This window comes from Lutjanus erythropterus, chromosome 3 (genome assembly GCF_056507025.1).
Source record: "Lutjanus erythropterus isolate fLutEry1 chromosome 3, fLutEry1.hap2, whole genome shotgun sequence".
Classification (NCBI taxonomy): domain Eukaryota; kingdom Metazoa; phylum Chordata; class Actinopteri; order Lutjaniformes; family Lutjanidae; genus Lutjanus; species Lutjanus erythropterus.
In genome coordinates this window covers 44,172,682-44,196,188 of record NC_139319.1, presented here as the reverse complement: position 1 = coordinate 44,196,188, position 23,507 = coordinate 44,172,682, and the positions used below count along the sequence as shown (strand labels likewise).

The 23,507-nt window shown below is 39.5% G+C and overlaps 1 protein-coding gene across 2 annotated transcripts in view; it reads right to left on the bottom strand.

Annotated features, from left to right (window-relative positions):
* tenm3 (teneurin transmembrane protein 3) overlaps nt 1-23,507 on the bottom strand; it is a 417,647-nt gene that overhangs the window by 248,650 nt on the left and 145,490 nt on the right. The window contains exon 1 of one of the 2 annotated variants that reach the window (XM_084747617.1): nt 3,470-4,043. The exons of the other annotated variant lie outside the window; for it this stretch is intronic. The gene's annotated coding sequence lies outside the window, so the exon portion shown is untranslated. Of the gene's footprint in view, nt 1-3,469; nt 4,044-23,507 lie in introns of those variants that run through there. 2 annotated transcript variants of the gene reach the window in all.

Below are 23,507 nucleotides of genomic sequence, written 5' to 3'. Positions count from 1 at the left end.
TAATCAGCCACATGCACAAGGACGTCTGACAAAAAAAAATAATTACAGGGGACTCTTTCACACCATTACAAAATTATAATCTTTTTAAATATTACACACAGCTTCTGTTATGATCAACCACTGTAACACTCAGAAATCAGCCTTCCTCTAACTACATAACTTCTTCAGAACATTTACACCTGCTCTCTGCTTTCTGGAAATGTAGAATCTATTAGGGCTGCACGATATAGAAAAAAGTCACATTGTGCTTATTTTGACTGGAAGTGCGATTGCGATATGCAGTGAGATCAGTGGGAATGATCAATTTTGCACCATAATTTGAATTTTGACTGAAAATAAATAAATAAATGAATAAATAAAATCTTGATGATGTGAGATTTGTTTTCTTTCATCTTGAGAACAAGTTTTTTAGTCCAGGGCATCTCTGCAGTACTACAGTACTTCATTATAATGCTGTTTTCTCACAGTTTTCCCTCTTCAAAAAATTGTGATTTGGTTCTGGTCACACGATTTTGACACTGGACTTGGCTGTATTGTGATTTCGATAATATTGTTATTAATTGTGCATCAACAGTGCCCACACAATACAAAGCATAGGAGATGTAAATATTTCCAACACATAGAATTGAACTTGAACAAACCATCCATTTCAGAGGCATGTGTGAGCAAACAGAAAGTTTGCAGAATTACCATTTGACCTTTTATGCAGAATTGTCTATGAATTCGATATGAGAATATTTTATAGCTCCTTTATTCTCTCTCTGACGTCTTATCATTCCTAATAGGCCCGTTGGAATCTTAATCAGTAACACATGTTCTTCGCTCTACCACTGTCTCTGCCCTCCTTTCTTTACGATCTGTCCATCCACAGTCGTTCTGAAGCATGTTTCCTCTCACAGTGACAGTTTAATTCCTTTAATCCATCACCTACTTCCTCTTTCGCTTCGTTACTCACACGCACGTTTTTAGGAGCGTCTCAAAATTTATGTTTCTAATTGAAAAAGTAACAGTTGGGGGGCGAGGAGGGGGGTGCAGCTAGAGGAGAAGACTGAATGGGAGAAAAGAGAGAGAAAGAGACGCACACACACTCGGAAAGCAATGGAATGCAAATCTCTGTGTCTGGAAGCGATTAGGCAAAAAGCTAAAGCCCGTCTTCTCTTTCTGTGTCTGAGCAGGAGCACACAGACCAGCCACCCTAACCCTCACCTCACCACAAACACACGCACGCATGCACACACACACACACACACACGATTTCAAAACACAACGCTAGAAGCTGCAGCATTGAATTGTTGGCTGGTGCTTTCCTGAGTTTACAGGGTTAAACACAGTTTAAACACTTCTGTCAGGGTGACACACAGCAAGAGACCAACTTATCATCATTCTTCACAGTTTTTTTAGTTTGCGAATAAATGGTGTGCCATTTAATACAACGGTTTTCAAACTGGGGTCCGGGGACCAATAGGGGTCCTTGTGCGGGTTGTGGTTTTAACTGCTTTAATCACATTTTTCAGAAGTTAGACAAGAAGGGGAGAAGTAGGCTTGGACATTTGAATTTCAACAGTGATTCTACTTTGATCATTGATTGACTGTGATTAGCAATTCTGATTACTTTATTATCGTCAGACCTAAAATTGAAAGAAAAAAAAAAATTGAGACCCCACAGACATATGTCATTTTGTTTACCTTTCTACAAGAAATACTAGAAATATAAATAAATAAATAAATAATGTTATTTTGTTAATAAAATAAATAGTATTACACTAGAATTAGAAGGTGCTTATGAGATCAAAACTCTTACCAAGTGAAATAATTATAAAGAGATGTAGTGGTGAAATGTATCCTTTGATTTATAGAATAAAAGTCAACATGAATTTTTGTAGCATAATTTCAAAGTACACATTATAGTATTTAGCATCAAGTAAAAGTTAGATAAGACTAGAGCAAATAATAAATAACACTCTTTTAAAACTACAGTGCTGGCTGCCTTTTATCCAGTGTCACAGTTTACAGTCTATTCTATCTGCAGGACAGATTTGACCTTTAAAATCTGGCATGAAACCTGCTGGTGTAAATTTGATATACCGGTCCTCAACATCAAGCATCAACTAATGGAAGCTGTTTAAGGGCCTTTAAAAGAAAATACGGAAACATTAATTAACCCATACTGATGACTGCTGATGATCACAGACTAGCAGGAGAATTCTCCCTCCCTCTCTCACCACCGCATCACAAACTGTGACGGGAGGACTAGTAGCTGAGCTGTGTTTCACCATCACACACGCAACATGTCCACTCTGGATGAGGAAGAAAAATTGAAAAAAAAAAAAAAAAAGAGAGAGAGAGAGAGAGAGAGAGAGAGAGAGAGAGAGAGAGAGATCTTATCTGGGGGTTGAAATGTCTTTGGTCACTTTGCCAACAACTATGATGGACAGCAGTTTGTCCTGAATGTTTCTCATTATGTTCTCCACATTGATTGGTGCCCTAATTGAGGTAATATTCCCCATCTCCACTCCCTTTGAATGTTGCCCCTTTGTAATGGCCTCAAAATCAAACCCAGACCTTGAAGCTAATGTTTACTATATGATTAAGCACTGAAATATTTATATATGTGTGTGTGTGTGTCTGTGTGTGTCACTGTGTGTATGCATCTGTGTGTGTGTGTGTGTGTGTGTGTCGTAAGAGGATTGTAGCACAGATATAAAGACAGTTGTCACTAATTGATTGGCAGCATTGGCTACTTACAAGTAGAAGCCCACAGTGATGTCGATGAATACAGGCTCACATAATGACAGGTTGGCGTGTGGACTAGTAAGTGACTGAATGAGTGCCAAAAAAGGGGGCAAAAAAAAAGGAATGACTGCTTGCTTGACTGGCTGATTGTTGGCTTACTGACTAACTTGCCGCTTGATTTAGCCTTATAGCCCAGTCTTTAGTACGGTTACAACGTGTGACCACACTCAAGACTCTGGGAAAAAAAAGGAGAAAAGGGCCACAAGAGAGAGCACAGAGGCAGTGGATGAAGAAAAAAATACATGAGGGGGACAACAAAAGAATGAGCGAAAGATGAGAAAAGAAAGAAAAAGACAGAAAAGAAGGTAGAATGGAGCGAGAGAAAATAGTGCTTAGCTCGGATGCAAAGAAGGCTTTCCCCCTCCCTGTCGCTCTCTCCTGCCACTTTCTCACCAAATCAAACTATGAGGCCCCAGTCTGGCACTATTTAACGCACACACACACATGCAAACGCACGCATACACACACATTCGGATTGACTGTGTTGTTTTTGTCAATGAGTTTACATTCAGTCAGTGAATTCACACAATGAGAGGCAATTGACTAGAGACCAAGCAATTTCCCAAGGCATGCAGACACACACTGACACACGACAGACACACACACACACACACCGCTGCTCAACATTGTGCAGCTTGAAGAAAAGGAAGGAAGAAAATTGAATTCAGTCGTCTACCTTGTCTGTGTGAGTACTCCAGCTTCGCCCGTCTTAAAGGGTTAATGCCCCCAAAAACACATAGGATCCTTTCAGGCACACATGAAGACTCTGAGTCGCCCCAGCACTTGGAGAAAAATAACAATACACCTCCGTCTCTGTCTTTGTTCTTCTCTCTTCTTTGGAGAAGATATAAAAAAACACGCGCCCTGCTTTCGGAGGTTTCTTCTTGCCTCTCTCTCTGTCTCTCGCTGTCTGTGGGACTGCCTCAGTCTTTTCTCTCACTTCTTCTTGTGTTTCATCCAGCTGCAGCTCTCCAAGTCAGGGATGGAGAGTGAAAGACAAACAGCTCCTTCTTTCTCTCCTCTTCCTCCCTTCTTTTTTCTTCTCTCTGTCACTTCAAGAAAATGCTGAATTTTCCTGTGTTTTTCTTTACTCTGATCCCTTTCTCCCTGTGCCTGCCTCTCGCTGCCTCTCTCAGTGCGTGTGTATGTGTGCGTGCGGTATGTGTGAGCGCCGTCTCCTCGCCTGCTTCTGCCACCTCTGCTGTGTGTGTGCCTGTCTGCCTCTGCTCCCTCTCTCTCTCTCCTCTCTGCTTCTGTAAGTTTGAAGCTCTCTTGCTGGTTGAGCAGGGAGGGAGGCGGAGCCATGAGGACAGAGGGAGCCCGGGGAGGAATGGGATTGGCTGACACTGAGGGGGGTGAGCGAGATAGAGAGAGAAAAGAGTGAGAGGGGAAACGGAGCGGAGGGAGGGGCCGGGTCTCTGTTTTCTGCATTTGGAGGCTGGAGGTGTAGATGTGTGGAGAGAGAGGAGAGGAGGAGGAGGGCCAGGGCGAGAGGCACTCCCTCTCTTTTTCTCTCTCCTTCACACACACACACACACACACAGACACACACACACACACTCCCTCTCTCTCTGCATTCTTTTGCTCTGATCTCCCTGATTTCCCGACCACATATGTATTCATAGCACAGAAACTACACCTCTCAGCCACTCACACATGAGCTCTCTCTTTCTGTCTCACTCTCACACACTCACACACATATGCGCACACACCCCACATTTATGTGTGTGTGTGTGCTGTTCAGTTTAGAGGCAGCTGTATAAACTAAAGGTAGGGAGGGAGAAAGAGGGGGAGTGACTGGGCTTAACTAAAAGGGACTCAGCAGCAGAGGGACTTTGATTAGACAAACACACACAGGCATACATGTATTTATCATACAAGAACACACACATGCATGCACATTTACAGATACACACTCTATTTTTGTCAAGGTTATTCTGAATAGTGTATTTGTGTCTTTTTCTCTCATTGCAATTCTGAGAATTCAATTAAAATGAAAAAAATAATTAATTTAAAATAACTAATACAGTCAGTTCTGTTTAGTGATTGTGAGAATGTGTGTGTCTGTGTGTGTCTAAAGCACAACAGAATGTGATGAGAGCAAACAACAAAGAGAAGCTGTACGTGTGTGTTTGGCATGAGGGTGTATGTGGAGTTGGCGGAGTGTTGATGCTTGCTGTGGCATTTTTGTAAGTGTGTGTGTGTATGTAGGAAATAAGAATATGTTTAAATATTGTTTTATACCTCGATCATATTTTAGTGTAAATTTATATTTTACTGTAAATTATTTAAATACATGGCAATAATTTAATAAAATGTTACAGCTGAATCTGCTATATTTATATATATTATTTATATTACAAATACTTCTTCCTTTGGATTTTTTCTATTTTGTCTGAGTATTTCTTTTCTTTTTGTTCTATAAAGCATATTTAAATAGCAAAAGTAATAACAAAAACTACATTTCTAGAGGAGGTGTAAAGTTTAAAGCAGCACATGAATAAACGGAACCAAAATATAAATGAATGTACAGAACATCAAAACAGTATAGAGAGCAGTCAGTTCAGTTATTCAGTTACTCACATTTATATTAATGTTATATATATGACAAAACCTTTGTAATATTTAAACCACACTCTTTAAATATTTAGTCACACACTTTTGTTTCTTTTACTTTACACACACACACACAGACACACACACACACACACACACACACACACACACACACACACACACACACACAGTCTCTGTAATATCTATGTAACAGGGGACTAAGGATATTGCTTGGAAGAAAATTGACATTCATTCCATTATTTCACACATGGGCAGCCTTTCACTGCACACACAAGCATGAATACACACAAACATGAACAAGTCCCTCGAACGTTTCGTACAATACTTAAATGCCCTCCTTTCCTGTGCTCCAAAGAGAGGATCGACGGAACAACGTGAGCTCAGTTTGGATGACTTTACTGCAAGAGAGACACAAGGCAGAGCAGAGTGGCAGCAGAGGAGGAGGGGATGGTCGCACAAGGACTGATACCGACACATCCACTACAACAACACAAAGGCAGGCAAAGTTTAGTGAAAAGGTGTGATGAAAATAGCGTTTTCTGGATCAATTGTGACATGGACAAGCAATATGACTCCCCAGAAATAAAGGATATTTTTTTCTTTTTAGGGTAATGATGAGAGAAAATGCAAAACAGATGACAAGAGAGGAGCATGTAGGTTGCAGGCATTATATGATATAGTCTATACAGTATGAGCAGAACAATTCAAAGAGAATCACAAGCGGAGATTCCAAAATTTGCATCAAGATGACTGCTGTGAAGCTTGGCTATGTGTTACACCTGATATGCCTGCGTATTTCGTAGCGTGTTGTAATGCACTTGGTTCATGTTTTACTGTGGAATTCAGGAAGCATGTGCTTTTCATGGTCACAGTCCATGAAGTCTCATTTGTTTTCTCGGTGCTGTAGAAAAAAAAAAAACATGTTTTTTTTACTGTTAAAGTTACTCTAGTTTCAGTGAATCTAGGTTGGTGTTACACAATCTATGTTTCAAAAATGAAGAGATCAAACTTGGTCACACTACAAATGCAGTCGCTGTCAGTCACTGTCTTCTGCTGCAATTGTGGATGAGAACATGACTCATACGTGGAATTAAGTTACAAATCAGTTAAATGTTCCCTTACACTTTATCTTAGATTGAAACTCTATAACACTAATTTATAAATAAATAATAAATAAAATTTTCAATAAAGAGATTTAGACATAGTTATGAAAAAGTATGTAATCCTAAAGCCTCTGAGTGGGCATTTTTTTCTTGGCATTGCGTTGAGTGACAACTGAGAGTGGGTGCTGCTAGGAGACATGCTGTCAACTTCTTTTGTGCACTACTGGAGAAATGCCATACACTTGATGCTATTTTTTTTTATTTTTCAACAATTCCACATAAGCAGCTAATCAGTAGTGAGTTAAATCGTGTGTCGCTTTACTGCTCATCCTCACCCCCAAACACATCAAATATGGCAGCTTGGTCACTGCAACGGTGCTTCGAACTATGATACTGTAGTCACCCCTCTGGCTTTATGGTCTGATGTGCTGTTTAAGTCAGGTGACATAGTGTAAAGAGCAAAGTTAACGGATGGATGGGTCAAACATATACAGAGCTTTCACCCAGGAGACTGAGGTTTATGTCCCGTTTGAAACCAATAGTCAGCGTTGACTGCTTTTCATTGGTCTGAATGTTGTGATGGTAAAATCCTACTGTCAAAACACAGCAACAAAGAACTGAGGTCACAAATACGCAAAAGTATTGGGTAATAACTTCAGAACCCCAGCTGGTTAACTGCCCATTAGGCTGATGGAACTTAAGTGGCAGAAAACACGCTTTAGCTGGTGGAAAAAAGTTCATGCCCCCTGGAGAACTCATATACGAGTAAACATTTCTCAGCAGCAACTCACTATAATCTCAGTTTGACTTAGATTATTAATGCTACAAATGAAAGTAAAAAATCATCAGATCAAAACAGATGATTTTTAATCTGGGACAACTGAGGAAAAAAATGTGAAACAATACAGAACAATACAAGCAGAAGATACAAAGAAAGAAGGGCAGCAGAAATCCATGTTTTATTTTCTGTCATACAACTAAGGCAGTCCAGTTTTATGGGCTCATTTGATTCTGAAATGTAAAGATAAATGATCCTGTGTCCAAAGACCTAATTTAGTCATGACACACACAACCGTACACACAGCATAAATATTTTATTAATCTATACATCATCATCATCGTCACACACACACAAGCTAATGATATAAGCATCATCTCCCATAGAGGTTAATGGAGTATTGATTTTGGCATAGAGGCCACTGGCAGGGAGATGAGGATATAAAGTGTAGAGTTATCCTTAATCTTTAATGCTGCTGCTTTTATTACATATTTACCTGGTATATATGAAAGCTATGTGTCTATCCATGTACCTATGTATACATGCAAATATGTATGTGTATGAATATAATTCTATCTATGAAGCTGTCTGTCTCTATTGTAAATGCTTCCATACGTCGTTCACTGGTCTGGGGTCCTGTTCAGGGTCCACTTATTGGCTCTCCAGCACGGTGGAAGCCAGTAAATGGATGTCATCCAATGGCTGAGTGTCAGATTATCTGATGAATAATCACACTGAGCAGGACTCCTGACAAAAGACTGAACTGTTATTTTACGAGATATTTCTGTGATATTTCACTAAAGACACAAAGGGTCTGGAAAGTTCAGGACTGAGGTTTCATTGTCATTTTGATGAAGCTTTGTTGCAGATGAAGAATGCTGAGTTGCTCCCCAGTAAAAGCACATGACAACCTGATGGTTTGTATTTCCAGTGTAAAGTAAAGGATGGATGACTGTGAAATTCAAAACTTCCTATGTAATAAATGAGTAATGAATATTAAACATCCCAAGCTGTTCTTTTAAAGTCTGTCCAAAGTCAGTGTTGCATAGCATTTAAGATCAATAAAACAACACAATATCCAGTATAAACCATGCTGCTACAGCTTTTCTAAAATGGAGAAAGCACTCTACAACACATATGGCTTTACAATCAACAATAAGAATTCTTTATTTTTTTTAAGAATTATAATTAGCAAGCAACTGAAACAAATTAATAAATTAAAGATAATTTTGCTCAGCGCTGATCTTGATAAATATAGAATCCTGCATGTTAGGCAGGAATTGTACCACTGCATTCTGGAAGGACAGGTCTTAAACATGTCTCAGGGTATGAAGGGGTCAGTAAATGCAGTTCTTGTTGAATATACCATCAGTGCCTAAACACGTGGCTTTGTTTTCCAAACTGACAATAATGTCTATCTTCCATTCTACTTTTGTCACTTTTCATGTTTATAACCAAGTGCACCACCAGGAATGCCTATACGGTGAGACTGCGTGACATTTGAACATTAACATGTCACACCATCTCTCTCTGACAGCTGCCTTCACCCTCTGCCCTGGCTGTTCAAAAAAAACCTATATGTTATACAAACTTATTTCTGAGCATGCTGTAGCTTGTAGTCTCACTATTTTGCATTGATATGATAGAGGATAATAAACATTGGCCAGAAAACAACTGAATTATCAATTATGCATTGTGGTCAGGAGGACATGGTGTTGTCTTTCTATTTGGCAGAGTTTGCAAGGGTAGATCGCTCAAAACACTGAACTACTAGCCTGGAAAGCAGATGAATCTGCAAGCTCATGTGTCATTTGCTCCGGCAGATATGTCTGGTCATCCTCTTGTTCAAAGATTTTCACCCATCCTGGATCTCTTCAGGCCAATCACAACCGTTTTTTTATTTAGGGGAACATGCAATCACTTCCTTGTGTGGGTGTATGAGTGAGTGTGTGCATGCGTGTCTGATCAATGGACCTACAGTTTACGGAGCTAATCCTGAATACTACTGCAATTTCCGTGAAAAACCTACAGAAAAAATCTCTTTCATGCCTTTATTTTTTTAAGGCTCTTGTAAACATGATATCTCAATTTCAGTGTGATATCATAATGCTCACCTCTCTATCAGCCCTCTGTCCTTGTCTGTAAAAATAGTCTCTAAGTGGAGACAGCGTGTTTCTACCTGAAAATTATTGACTGGAATCATACATACATTTTTCCCCAAAATACATGTCATATAGTCTATTAAGTTCTTTCAAAGTTACAAGTCAATAGAGTGGTAAATTCCTCATTATAGTCCATTAAAGTCTTCACTACATTACATATTACATGACACGGATGTAAACTGTAACTTGACTGATTGGTGAAGACATACAACTGCATTTTTGACTTCTCTGTTTTATACGACCATTAACAGCTGACTTCTCACTATTATTAACCAGTCAATAGGGGTCAGTTAGAGGCAACACGTGGGGGTCATGGCAATGTTGACGGAACTTTGCAAATCTCTGCTGGTTGCATCTGGCAGTTGTGGTGACACTACAATACTGAGTGACCTCTTCTACTTAAAAATGGAACAGGTTTGAAATGATGACTGAAGGGCTTTTTACACTACATATTCTTACAGAGAGCTAAGGACAGCCCTGGTTAAGAGTTGACCCTGGGATAACTAAGCCTCTGTTAAAACACACATTGTTAACCCAGGGTTAACCTAAGTTCAGACCTGCCTTTCTACTAGCCCGGGGTTAAGTGTATATTGGAACAGCAACTGCACACAAGCATCTTTTATACCTGTGTTCAGTCAGTTTTCAGAGGACAACCACACAAACTCAGGGCTAACTTTGCTCCAGAGGGCGATAGTCAGAGGTAGCCCACTTTGGAATGTGGCCAGGATTGTGCCAGAGTGAAAGGTTTCTTAGCCTGTGACCGACAGCTGCCTTAGCACTGGGCTAAGTGCAGTGTGAAAAGCCTAAGGCAGTCACATTTACACTTTTCATTCCAGCTGTTAATGTAGATATTTAAAGCTCCCCTAACATCCACTTCCACATACTTTCCAACAGCACTTGGTTGTTATAGTGCTCATTACTGATACTGCCACCTCACACATTGAGAAATACTAGATATACAAAATGCTTTTTTACAGTCTTAGGAGTCGAGACGTTTTACATAAGCTTATTGTCATTTAGCATTCAATAAATCAAGGTCACATCACAACAAAAAGTCTAGTGTTTATGCAGATTACCTTAAGTTAAATATTGTCTCGTCACATCCAGTTCTGAGCCGAGAATTTGTCTTTTTTTCTCTCATGCAATAACATACTGTATCTTGACTTTTAAATGTCGGACCGTTGTGTTACTTGTGTTACTGATATTCTCTAAACTCCACTGAAACTAACTGAGTGTCCTTGATTTTCCACTTCAGAGTCGCTGTCTCCAAAGGAAGACTCTTTCAAGGAGAAGGGATTACATTTGAATCTCATACATTTCTAAATATTTCACCACATTAAATATAAACTCCAGTGAGAAAAAAACATGGTCTTCTATTTACCTACTTTATATCCAAATTCCCTGTGGAAGGATAATGCTGGAGAGAGGTTTGGACTCACTGGACAGTTTTCTTTTTCTTCTCTTTTTCTCAGACTCCATCCTTCCAGCAGTGAGGCTTTTCTAACACCAGTGTATTTGCTGGTGCCCCCCACTGACACACACAATATAGACTCTATAGGCCTTCAGAGTGCGTGTGGTATGTGTGTGATCGATAGAGAGAGGGGGAGGTGTGTGTGTGTGTGTGTGTGTGTGTGTTTCAGTGCAAGTTCAGCTGTTCCCGCCATTTAAACACCCCATGTGTGTATGTGTGTACGAGTGTGTGTGATACGGGTCCCTAAGCTCTTTCATTTCATTGTATGGGACCCCTACTGGGCAAGTTCACAACCTTAGAGAGAGAAGGCAAGAGAGAGATGGAAATGAAAGAGAGTGTGAGTGTGAGGGGAAAACGGGGATAGGGAGACAGAGAGAGAGAAAGACAAAGAGAGAGGAGAGAAACAGAGAGAGAGAGAGAGTGGCTTAAACAAGCCAACTGGTGAATTAAAGAGGGAAAAAAGCAATGAGGCGAGAATCCTAAACCGGCAGAAGGGAGGGAAAAGAGAGAAAAAGAAAAGAGAGCTTTCTCCATTCTCTTAATCCTTCATTCAGTATGTGGGGATTTTAGTCGATGGTGAGATAACATAGCGTAACTCCCTCTCACTACTGTGGTCTGTGTGTTTGTGTGTGTGTGTGTGTGTGTGTGTGTGTGTGTGTGTGTGTGTGTGTGTGTGTGTGTGTGTGTGTGTGTGTGCATTTGTGTGTGTGTTCAAGTTCGGACATTTCAGCCTCCTGGCCAGACTACAAAATAACAGTAATCATCTTGACCAGTGCACCCTGGAGCTGTGTGTGTGAGCCAGAGAGAGCATCTTACAAATGTGTGTGTATAAATGTGTGTGCGCACACACACACACACACATTACCCTGTCAACCTCTGTGCAGCCCATTCTAAATAACAGTGATTACTAAGATCATATGGGGGTGGACTAAACCATTTAGGATAAACAATGGCAACCTGCTGTTTTACCCACCTGTGGTTAAAGCACAATGTACTAACACACACACACACACACACACACACACACACACACACACACACACACACACACACACGTAACAGCATGCACAAGCCCATGAAGATTACTACTTTTTCAGAGTCACATGATGAAAATATGCCAGTTTCATGGCCACACAGAGATGTATTCATCAGGCACACACACAACTTTATCAAAGGGTGCCAAGCTGATAAATAACTAGGTGACAAAAACAAAACATACAAACACACCCTCTCTGTCTGTATGGAGAAGACTCATTTAGTTGTGTGTGAATGTCAGTCTCAGTCAGCATAGAGTAAGACCGTGTGTATGTGCAAGATTATGTGTATATCATACACATTTACAGGATAATCTATAACATAACATTATTTAATGTCATTAAACAAAATATATTTCTAATGTGCCTGTGTGTGTGTGTGTGTGTGTGTGTGTGTGTGTGTGTGTGTGTGTGTGTGTGTGTGTGTGTGTGTGTGTGTGTGTGTGTGTGTGTGTGTGTCTACTAGTATTGTGACACAGCCACTTCCCTGAATCAGTCACACAGTTTCATTGGCTTAGGTCCTAGCAACAGCTCAGCGACGCAGACAGCCATGCACACACAGACGTAACAGGTTTAGCTTTGTGAGGCTGATCTGTGGTTCAATACAAACTGCATGGCAGTTAAAATACAATGATTGGCTTCATGTGAAAAGAGAGCGGGAGACAGAGACGTGAAGTGAAGCGAGAGAGAGGCAAGGTTTAGAATTATGCTACTGCATGACTACATAATGTTAAATACGAAGATACTGAATGAAATCAATATTTCAGTTGGTCCAGTGAAGAATATGAATACATATACATAAATACAAGCACAGGAAATGATAAGAACAATAGAAATATGAATATAAAGGATGTAAAATATGTGCATTACACTACACAGAAAAACAATATTAACAGTGTACATCAACAATAAAGTTGAAATTTTAATTTGTTAAAATGCAACAATATAATAAATAAGTTGAAATGTACAGTATAAATGCAGTACTAATACCAGTGTATACCAGAGTATTTCACGGCTTAATTATTGATGCACAGCGGAGTTACTGCACAAAATCATTCCACTATTAAGTCCGTATTGCACCTTTGAAGATAAATTATTATAAATTAAATTATTAATGAATTACAAGTTATAGTTCTCGACTCAAAGATGCACTCAATATATACTACTGAATATACTGTATGCATACTATACACCCCCACACCTTATAAAGACAGCTGCACACATATATTATATACATACAGTTAGGAATATAAATATATAACATTGTCAGTTTCACACACACACTCACACGCTCTACTTCTAGGTTGGCTCACTGCCACAGCCTTAGGAGCCGAGTGTGTGGGTGTGTGTGTGTGTGTGTGTGTGTGTGTGTGTGTATGTTTGACAGAGGAGCAAGAAGGAGGACTAATCACTTTTACCTTCTTCCCTTATTCAGAGGAGAGAAGAAGAGAATTAAAGAATAAAGATGGAGAGGATAATGGAGGACAGTGAGAAATAAAGATGAATAATCTTTTCAAGAGTAGAGATAGAGGGTGCTCTTCAGTCATTACGGTGAAGAAGGCGCCACTGACTGTGACGTAAGGTTTGTAAAACACTGTATTTGTTACAGTGTGTAGGAAAACGAGAGGTGAGTTCAACAGAAAGCTCTTATCTATGAGCACAACAAGCTTCTTACAGCAGTTAAACTCAAGTTAAGGAGGTTAGTCTAACCTTCAGGCAACATCTAACTGATATATAACAAGGTTTATGTATTGCTGCAATTTTTTGCTGACACAGTGACCATGTGATACTGCCCATACAGAGAGGAGATCATGTTTAAAGACCAGTCACCCCTAAAACTCTGCAGGGTGTGTTTTATAATCTATAATAATCTATGATGACTTGCACATTAAATCTTTAAAAGAAATTTAATTTATGTTATGCTTAAAAGCAGCATCCATCTATTGATTTTTACATGCTTTTTATTCTGTTTAGGGTGATGGTGTAGCTGATTTTAATCTCATCATTCAAAAGGTGGAATCTTGAGAGAATTTCTGCAATTTTCATGGCATTTTTTTTTAGGTACAAGTGGAATTCACAAGTGAGTCGTGCACAGAGATGGGATTTTCTCCACATGCTGATAGCAATATACTATTTTATTCAAAATTAATTTGGAGTTTCGATATCAGACTGATACTTCATAAAATACATACCTAAGATTATTGCAAAGAAATTTATTTGTTCACAATATCACAAATTGTTGGCAGCTGTATTATTAATATTTTCTAAATATTCTGGGTCGTCTAACAACGTTGACGTTGCTGCTGATTTGTGACCTCAAACCCTGTGAAAGTGGTCTCTTAACTCTTCAGTAACATTTTTGTGAATGAGCGTAACAGCTCACAGGTCACGCAACAGGCCCCTTATAAGGGGCACATATTGAAATAATGAAATCTCACAAACCTCATGAACAGGTGATATTCACTGGACAGAAATGAGCAATTTACAACAACATTTGTGAAGTTAAGAGAATTAAGTGAATCAGGTGTGGAACACGTCAGCTAACCTCAGAAAAAAGCAAGAGAACAGATACTGAACTTTGGGGAGGCCCACCCAGGTAAATTAAGAGCCAACCAAGATATTTATGTTGACCTATTTTTTTTTACATTTCGAGAGAACAATGTCCATCCCCAGGGGTTCCCTGTGGCTTTGACAAAAAAGTGTATGGAAAATCTATTACTTTTTAATTTTACACAGGCGTACTTTCAAGTGATTCTCATATTCTTCAACTGAAGAAATCCATAGCCTGTACATCAAATAAAAAAAAAAAACTTTTAACATATGAAATGTGCATCATAGCCTTTGTCTCTAGCTTGGCACCTTTTCCCTTAAATTTTGCTGGTCTTTTGCTAGTCTTAAGTGTCCCTGGATGTAAAATCCAAAAAAAGAGAAAAGGCTCTGAGGAAAGTAAATAAATTAATAGATGCAGCTTCAGAGTTTTTTTTCTTTTTGGGCAAAAATGGCTCCTTTGAAAAAGGTTGCAGACCCCTGAACTACAGTGAACACTCTCCCCTTGCTCTGCCCTCAGCTGTTCACTCTGCTGCTGTGATTTACTGACAATCACAAATGCTGTCCACAGAAACACAGACAGACAGAGTCTCCTGTTTAATGTATATGCCTATTTATGCTGTTGTTCTGTAACAGCTTGTAAGTGCATCTGGTTTATGCCGATGTCATTCGGTACTACGTTGGTTTGAACGGTTTTAATAGTCTGCATCATAAACAGCAAGCCTCCTCCACATGCAGCTCACCTGTTGCTGTGAAAACAGGGTCACGGGTGAAGAAGTTGTGTTTTTGTGGAAGACTGTATAAAACATGCTGATGAAGAAAGTAAACAGAACACTGAACAAGGACAGAGCAACAGAGAGCGGTGTGATGAGGTGAACAAACCCTGGTGTGTGTGCCATAAAAGAACAGAGGTGCTGGTGTGTGTGTGTGTGTGTGTGTGTGTGTGTGTGTGTGTGTGTGTGTGTGTGTGTGTGTGTGTGTGTGTGTGAGGATGGATCGAGATGGGAAAAGCACGGTGAGCAGATTAAAGTGGTTTGTGACTTAACACTAAAATAAAGTGGAAAATGAAGTAAACTTAAAATGGCAAAAAAGAAATAACTGATTAAAAATAGGGTAATTCTAAAGTTCTAGGGCTCCTAAGAGCAATTCTCTCACTCTGTTCTTGCATGAGGCCAATAAAAACTGTTTGATACTAAAATAATATCAATACTGACATTTTAAGATGGAAAATTACTTGGTTTATTTTACATATTTCTCAGATCCAAAAGCAAAGGTTGAGAAACTTTAACCATATCTCATCTGGGATTGCCTTGCCAAAGGAAATCTGGTCACAATATACCTCAGTTCGAGGTCAGATTCAGTCATATTGACCTGAGCTGTAATGTGACCACATGATGAGGAGAACAGACTGAAACTATTCCAGGTTATTTAAATCAACTAGTGAAAATGCTTCACAGGAAATGAAAACACACTCTCCTTCTTTCTTCCTCTCTTTCGTTCTCTGTGTCTCATATACAGAGACAGACTGTAAAGCTGTTACCAGAAGCTGGAGGGAGTGTGTGTTTCGTGTGTGGGTTCATAAACAAATAGAAGGTTTCAATTAGAGGCCTTATAGTCCAGGACCAGCTGTGTGTCTGTGTGCATGCGTGTGTGTGTGTGTGTGATCATCATGACTATGAGAACATGGCATGATTGAATCCAGCTGGTAATGATATTTGCTGGTTTGCTTTTTCTATACAAAGGAGTTCCCCCATCTCACAGCAAGCACACACACACTCTCACACACACACACACACACACACACACACAGAGATTTGGCTTGCTTCATATAACACAATACAAAGAGGGCGCTGTTCATCCAGCTCAAACCGAGCTTGAGGTTTCAGAGTTTCTTCTTGACTGAGGATTGTGAAAGAAGTGTAAAGCTCAGAAAAAGCAATACCAACATTTTTTTCTCTTGCAGGATGAGACAGGAAGCAAGGGGATTTGAGGATTTTGCAGTAAGTTTAGTAAGGTAGTACTGTTCATTTAGCAATATTATGCTCATGCTTGCATTAAGAAAAGTGAAAAGCTTAAGCCCTTCTAGCAGAGCTGGGTAGTGGCACACAATACTTTAAATGTATTGACTGAAATAACCCAATGCCAAGTAGTATCAAAACTATTCCCATCGAATGATACCTGCATTCAATCCTTTTTTAACCCTAGAAAAAAATAAAATTTGTAAGATTCTGCTCAAGCCAATAAGTTAAAAAAAAACTACTGGTACTGGTATCGGTACTCGTATCAGTTTTTTTTCAAATGATACCCAGCCCTCCCTAGTAGTGACCCATAGTGGTTCTAATGTCCATTACATTATATTGTCCCCAAATGCAAAAAAAAAAATATATATATATATATAATTAGATTCTGGTATGTCTTAAATAACCATGGATACTTTGACCTGATGATGGCTTGAGATGAACCACTGAGAATCATCCTCTGGGGACCATGAAATCTAGCACTCATACTGTGAGTAGGTGTATATCAGGGTTCTCAAAATTAATATTGATCACATTCATGTGGGGACAGGATCACTCACCTAAGAGGAGGTATGGGCTGGTTGTGGATGGATCCAGACTTTGAGAAATCCTGGTGAATATAATATACTAGTTTTGAGGTATCTTGTCACAAACCAAAGTGTTGATTAAAGGTCAGGTATTTTATTTTGGGGCATTTTGAGGTTTTTATCATTCTGTTGCTTCCCAGTAGTATTGTATTCAGTATATTTTTATATACTGCTTGTTTTATATATTTTTAATATTTTAATTAATTAGTTGCTTGTTTTATATATTTTTTATATTGTATATGTATTCAGTTTAAAACATTCAAATTTTGGTCCAAGTACGAGTTTTCTGCACATTGCTATACAAACTCTCAAGGCTGAAGGAGCAACATGTAAAATATGACCACTAGAGATGCAGCAATTTCAATTTTCTTGGCCAATTCCGATTTCTGACCTGCCGATTCTGATTTTGGACGATTTCAATTTTCAGTCTCTCGAAGAACTGTAATAATTCACAAACATTTTTGCAACTTTTCTTGTAAAAACAGCACGGCCATATTATAGTTTTATATTAAGATTATGAATAGGGGGAATGCGATCTTGCATTGCAAGCATGTGTCTGAGTTTGTGTAGCTGTGATCAGCGCTGTGGTGAGTGTGATATCACAGTCAGTTTGTCTGATGCATGTATGACATGACCATCGCGTACAACACGTGTGTGAGAATGATGGACACAGAATTGGATACGTGATGTTGACAGGCCTATCACTGGTTAGGGCAGATCGGTGCATCCCTGATGTCCACCTGTCAACATTAACTCCAAACAAACAGGGGACAGTGTATCACCAGAGTAACCGTTAACTGTTGCTCTCTACACTGTCTATTGTAACTCTCTTTGGCTGTAGAAAGTGTACTAGCTGTTGTTAGCTCAGTTAGCTGTGTAGCTAAAGGCCCTACTATGACTGGAGTCTAAACGCACCTGCAGCTCAGAGAGAGAGAGGGACCACAGGGACCAGGTGGACAACAGGGAATGCTGTACCAAGCTGTACCAATCAGGACTCTGACTCCAGAGACGATAAACATGGCAGCCAGGGACAGGAGAAATGCGAAGCTGAGAGAAATGCGAGGGAGGTCTGGCATCAGAAAGGCAGAGAGGAGCCACAATACTTTCACATCTAACGCAGTGGATTAAGGATTTATTTTCAACCAAACCAGAGCTGGTGACTGTTGAACAGTGGAGAGACTAACCAAGACTTTCGGAGAGTTATTTTGTTTCTGTTGAGACTGCTTTTTGTAATAACCGAGTGGGTGTTACCATGTTAAAAAGAAAGACGACAGACTCACCCTTTAACTGGAAACATCGACCTAACAGTGCCACTAGAGGTGAAACTATGAATATCATGGTCCATCATCATTTACAAGAAACATTTGTGAACTTTCCACCTCTGTCTGTGTTTGTGTGTGTGTGTGTGTGTGTGTGTGAGAAAGAGAGAGATGCACAATGGCAGGTGGTAAATACAGTAATACTGTTACCTTATATCTATTACACACACACATACAGGGGCACGGCCCATATTAAGTTACAATGTAGAAGAAGGCTGAACAAGTATAAGCGGATTACAAATACCTTGAGTGTGCAATATGAAGGAGATAAGACCTGAGAGAGTGGGGTGGTGGTGGTGATGGAGGGGGGGGTGATGGAGAGAGGGGGCCGAGAGGGGGAGACAGAGAGAAAGAAAGAGGTAGAGTAATAGAAAGTGGATGACTCATTCATGAGAAATGTTTCACCTTCCTTTCACACAAGCTTTAGATTTTTTTTCCCGCTCCTTCCCGTTCTTCCCTCACTCTCTCCTTTGTTCTCTCCTTCTCGATGATGTGATTAGTTAAAAGCCTCCATCCCCTCATCACACTGATGGAGAGGGAAGCAGGGAGGGCTGCACATGCATGGCACTGTGCATGTGTGAGTGTGTTTGGCAACCTTCTGTTGCTCAAACCACTAACCTGTCATTTCGCACACACAAACACACATACACACACTCACACACAGTTCTATAGTAGGCAGGCAGGTTTGTAAATGTCAAGAGGGCTCTTATCTCTCAAGCAGCTCAGGAAAACTTTCCTTAACAACATTTTATATTAATAACATATGTTAATAAGTCATGAGAACAGTATGAAGACTTCGAGTGCTGCTTTTGATTTAACTTTTAAATTGTTTGTTGGCTGGTTGCACTTGTCTGGTGATGATGAGCTCCCTTTCAGTTAGTTGACTTTATTGGCTAAGTTGAAGAGGAAATTCATCACTTTTATGTGGCTGTTCAGTCAGTGTTGATGGTAAATGTAGTCACTTGAAGTAAAAAAATTCCTCAGGAGGAGATAGCTGAGTTTTCCTGCTCACCGAGCCAAGCTACATCTACCGGTATGCATTGCGTGCAAGCTCCAACACCCATGCCCATGTTGCCACGAATCATCACCCTAGTCTGTAACTATTCAGCCCATCCTCAAAAAACAAACAAACAAACAAACAAACAAAAAAACATGCATGTTGGTCTTAAGTACAAGCAGCATATTACGACTGATATGTCCCCATAGTGGACATAGTAAACATGACAGGATAGGTAAATGGAGCTAGAAAGTCCTCATTTGAGGTAGGTGGGGCAGATGAATGGCTCAACAAACACGACTTTCACCCTGGAGACCAGGGTAGGAGTCCAGTGTGGAAAAAAAAGTAAACATAGAGTTATTTAAAGTTTTGAAAAACTTAAAATTAGGTTAGGAAAGTAACGTCTGCCGTGACACTTTTGTTGTCACTTCAGCCATGTCAAATACATAATGTAGTTATTTTAACCCAAACCACAATCTTCTTCTCAACCCAACCAAGTAGTTGCATTGTCTAAATTTAACCAAATAATTTTTGTGCCTAAACCTAACCAAACATGATGTAAACTACGTCACTTCTGTCACATGACATACATAACATAATTATTTTAACCCAAACCATGATCTTTTCCTAACTTTAACTGAGAAGTTTTATTACCTAAACCTAACCAAGTAGTTTTTGTGCCTGACCATAACCAAACAGCGACCATTTTACAACATCTGTAATATATATGATTTTGGGATTTACAATCGACCTAGTCTGGTGTTTTGATATGACAGTGTGTTGAACTATTACCTTACATAGTGTTAGGTGACAAAAATACTCATTTTGCACAGCCCCAGGCTACCCAGTAGTAGTTCTTCCTCAACACCAGTGACATCACTGTGACATCACTGGATGCAGGTAGAACAACACACTTATTATCAGGAGAACTCAGCTTTCTTGGTCAATACAGCAACACTGAGGAATTTATTGCTTTAATTGATTACCTTTGCCATCAACACAGACTGGACATCTAGTGAAATGTAGTCAATCTTCCACTTACAGCTTTCTATAATGGTGCTTAATTGTTTCACAGATCAGAGTAATGACTTTAGTTTGTCTTGTTTTACCAGTCAGAGATCGGTTACTGGCTGTTTATTGCTTCCAAGCCAACACCCCACTAGGAGCCTTTAAGATGGAACGATAAAGGTTTTATTGCCCCCCAGTAAAAATGGATGGGCATATCTGGGGATGATAGGGTTTGTTGATCAATATCTATGACTCAGTAATTACTTTGTGTTTAAATAAGTGGCATACAAAATTTGTTTAGCCTGTAACTGCCCAGAACCCTGTAATTCACATCACAGTGTTGCAGTTGCTTACACTACAAGACACGGCACACCACGTTGCCACTTTGTTAAATGAAAACACTCAAAGCAGACAGAACAGTGCTGTGTGATAGCTGTTTTGCTCAGGCTGCAGGGAAATTAGATTTGTTTCTTTCTCAAATCAGATATTTTAGAAAGACTGTATCACTGTTATTTGCAAGTGATCACATCGGATTTCTGTGTCCAGACATCACCAACCACCAACCTGCGTGGGTTTCTGTGGTAACGATGTAGGCATCAGTAACTACATATGCTGGTGAGGCGGCCTTCCAATGCTTGGATGTACTACTGTCACACTGGAATTGACGTTGTTGTGTGTTGCACTGTGACTGATGCAAAAGACACTTCAACGTACTAACCATCTAGACTGAGATGCATCTGTAGAAATATGACTGGAATAACTTTAATTGTGGCTTGGATCCAATTTGCCAAAGTGGGATTTCATGTATTTCTTTTTTTTCTGTCCTGACTTTCTAAAATCAGTGAAGACTAATCTGGATATGCTAGCACATTTCTATGATAAAAGGAAAACATCAATCTTGGCCAAGGAGCTTTGAGATGTGACAAGTTCTGTGATGTTTAAGATTTTAATGGTAAGCTGTTGTATGTTTCTGTCTGACTGAACTGGATTAATTGAAAACTGTTGTTTTCATGTTTGTATTTATAGGGCAAATTTGAAAATCAAAAGAAAATCAAGTTTCAGTGTTGCACTGGTATTGAACATGACTTCAACTTTTAAGGGCTCCTGCAATGGAACTCATCAGGTATGTTTGGGAAAAGCATCCTGGACAAGTTGTGGTCGCACATAAATGTGATGCACCACAAAAAATTTATGACACTAGGATTTGGTTCTTGCTTTTCATGGTCCCTTTAACATACAGCGCAATTAACTGAGACAGATTCTGGTGGGGTCTGAAGCATAGTGGATGGCTCAAAGCATATTGCTGCGGGTTGCTGATGGTGGTTGCACCCCCTAACAAACAGCTAAACAGTGGGAAATAAAACTGCACCAAAAGCCTGCAGCATGACCAGCAGGGGTTGGGATTTTAAGTTTAGACATATTGTCTCTTTCATTTGAAAATATAAGTGTTTTTGAAACTTGCCTTTTGCGTTTTTAACATTTTTTGACCAGCCACTGTACAACAGTATGTTCCCCTTTGTGTTCACTTTGTTAGGTTCATCGGGTTTGCCCACTTTTATTCAGATTATGTTAAGTTGTTAGAGCCTGGGTTTAGTTGTGTTTAGCTGACCTCTTTTGCTTATTTTGTGAATAGTTTTCCTCATTTGGATAAATAAAGTTGTATTTTATAAAGCACTTGGTGTTCAGTAAGTAACACTGCTGAAAATGGTGAGGTCTGTGAAGTATCTGGACCAACCAGGACATTGTTTCTGGGAAGAGATGTTGCTGTTTAATTTCATGAAGTCATTTTTCATTGTTTTGAGCACCACAAACTAAATATAATTACCTCTAATCATCTGGGCTGGAGGCAGAACTCTCAGGTCAAATAAAAACAAAGCTATCGGCACGGCGGGATGCTGTTCTTTATAAATTCTGGTGAGCAGAGCCCTTAGTAACAATTTTGGAATGAGAGTTATGTCAGTTAGAAGGTTCTCTGAGGACTGCTTGTACTTTGGTGGATTTGAAGCGATATCTGATATGTAAATATCAGAATAATAAATAAATAAACTTCTGAGATAAAGAAGTTCTGTCTCCTAAAGACAAATCAAATCCTGCCACTATGAAGACTCAAAATCCATTTTATTTGACAAAATCAAAGTCTAGTCTTTCTCTCAGTTTCTTCCATTCCAGAAAAAAACCTTCATGCACACATGTGGGCTGATGGAGGCAGGTAAAAATAACAGGGTGTTTAATTATTAAACTGACAATTCTCTCCTCCAGCCATTCATGACCTTTTATATGTTGTCATTTAATAACCAGCACTTAGAGACACACGTGTTCATGTATGACAATCCCCTGCAAAAACTGAAGATGAGCCGTTGCACTATTAGTGGGATGAAGGTGCAAAAGAAGGGAAAATATACATATTTACAGATTTTTGGCTATGAGATATTACTGACATTATTCCACTATCAGTCTTTCTGAAACATGTCTTTATTTTTTGGTCTAAATGTACTTGTTTACATGATGCCGCTCTGTGTATTACGGTAAAGCTCTACAGAGGAGAATCAGTGAAAGAGAGGGAACAATACTAAATGTCGCTTTAAGCTGGCTTGTCTGAGAGACAGACAGGCTGGCCTACCCACTCAACAGGCCTGCATACACACACACTTCATCCACACACACTCACACACACACAGTCAGCTAAACAGCCTTTGTTAGTGTCATAATCACATTTAGTAGAAGCCATATGACACTAGAAATAGCTGCCAAGGACAGACAAGGCGATGTGGGAGAGTGTGAGTTTGTATGTGACTAAGAGAGATGAAAATAAGGAGAAAACAAGGCTGTGTGTGTGTGTGTGTGTGTGTGTGTGTGTGTGTGTGTGTGTGTGTGTGTGTGTGTGAGAGAGAGAGAGAGAGAGAGAGCCTGGGTATGTGAAGTTTCTCAGTAAAATCACCCATATGCTGAGGTCAGCCGCACTATCACTAGCTTTCCAGACACTTTTGGGCAGCCTAGCATGTGTGTGTGTTTGTGAGAAGGAGAGAAACAGAGGGAGGTGGGGTGACACATTCATAGAGTGGTGGTTATTTATCCATTTACAGTGAAAATCTGTACTTCTTTATGTAATTAGT